The sequence below is a fragment of the Phodopus roborovskii genome, unplaced genomic scaffold (genome assembly GCF_943737965.1).
Source record: "Phodopus roborovskii unplaced genomic scaffold, PHOROB, whole genome shotgun sequence".
NCBI classification, from domain to species: domain Eukaryota; kingdom Metazoa; phylum Chordata; class Mammalia; order Rodentia; family Cricetidae; genus Phodopus; species Phodopus roborovskii.
Window position 1 is genome coordinate 206,472 of NW_026125980.1, and position 1,740 is coordinate 208,211.

The window sequence follows — 1,740 nt, forward strand, 5'->3', positions numbered from 1 at the left end:
CCTAGAAGGCCTGGGCAGTCTAAGGTACCTCTGACAGTGAAACCAGAATATATCCCTGGTGCACAAAAGGACTTTGGGAGCACATTCCCCATGGAGGATTACTCACTTAATGTAGATGCATGAGGGAAGGCCTAGTCCCTACTCCAAATGACTTGGCAGATTTAGATAAACCTCCTGGAAGGCATCACTCACGTGTGGAGTGGGGAGGTGGGGTGGGATGGGAGGGTGGTCGGGGGACATGGGAGGGTGGAAGAGAGGGAAGGAGGGAGAGAAGGAGAGGGAACTGGGATTGATATTTAAATAAGAAAAATAGATAGAAAATGATCTGATGTCCATAAATGTGTAAGTCTCTAATTCACTGTTGGCAAATGCCATGTAGTATGTATATACTTACATATTTTTTATTCAAGATGGGATCTGCAATTAAGCAGGAATTCAACAGTCCATAAAACAAACAAACAAACAAAATGCTGGATCAGTAAGATGGTTAAACAGATAAAGTTGTCTGTGGCTAATCCTGCAAAACTGAATTCACTGAATTCATTCTCCTAGAACTAATGTGATAGTAGGAGAGAACTAACTCTCATGTTGTGCTCTGATGTCCACATAGGAACACCTATTCACATATAGAGGTACACAATATAAATAATAGGTAAATAAATAAAATTTTAATTAAAAATATGGAAAAAGGAGGCTAGGTATGGTTCAGTAGGTAAAAGTACCTATTTTTCTTGTAGAGGCCCCATGTTTGGTTCCAAGCACTCATGCCAGGTGCTTCACACCACCTATAATTATATCTCCAGGGAATCCCACACTTTCTGCGAGCTTACATACTCATATCCACACACAATCATCTCCTTTTAACAGCAGATCAAAGAAACTATAAAGAGCAACAACTACTCAAAATACAGAGAAAAATTGACCAAGGGATACCCAATCCCATTTGATACATGTACAACAAAACTCCTATACCTAAGGCTCAGGCAACACCACAGAAGATAGGACAGAAAGGCACTTAAGAACCAATCAGGAAGTATGCTGTGAGATAGTTTTGTCTATATATGAAAAGGAAGCTGTACCCATAGAATCATAAAAAATATATCTCCTTTTATATGGCCTGAACAATGACACCAGTTGACATTCCAATGAAGATTAGGAAAATGTGACAAAGCCCTCCCAACCCCTATATGAAGAGTAAATGTAATTAATAGGTACTAAGAAAGGGAAAAGTCCCCTGATAAATTATTCAATCGCAAGCACTTAGCCCTATACACATACACACATGAGCAACACTAAACAGACTCAGAAGGATATATTTATATACACATGTAATAATAATTAAGGAAGAGCTCATAAATATGAAAGGGTGTGGGAAAAGCACATGGAAGGAATTGGAGGGGAAGAAGGAGTGGTAGCAATACTGCAAATATAGTACTTATGTATGAAATTCTCAAAAATTCGAACTTTAAATTTTTTAAAGTAGGCAAAAGATGCAATCAGGCAGTTCACAGAAAAAGTTAACATTCAACTTGTTAAAGTTCATCAACTGCACTTAAAATAGAAGAAATGCAAATTAAAGCATCCTGAGATACAAATTTTCATCATTTGGTTTTCTTCAACATGCTTTTTTTTATTTAATTTGAAAATATAAAATTATTATAACTGGTAAAATCTTAACAATATAAGGATAGAGCCAGAGAGAAGTATAGAGTTCTAAGATCATCACTTTACATTGTGGAA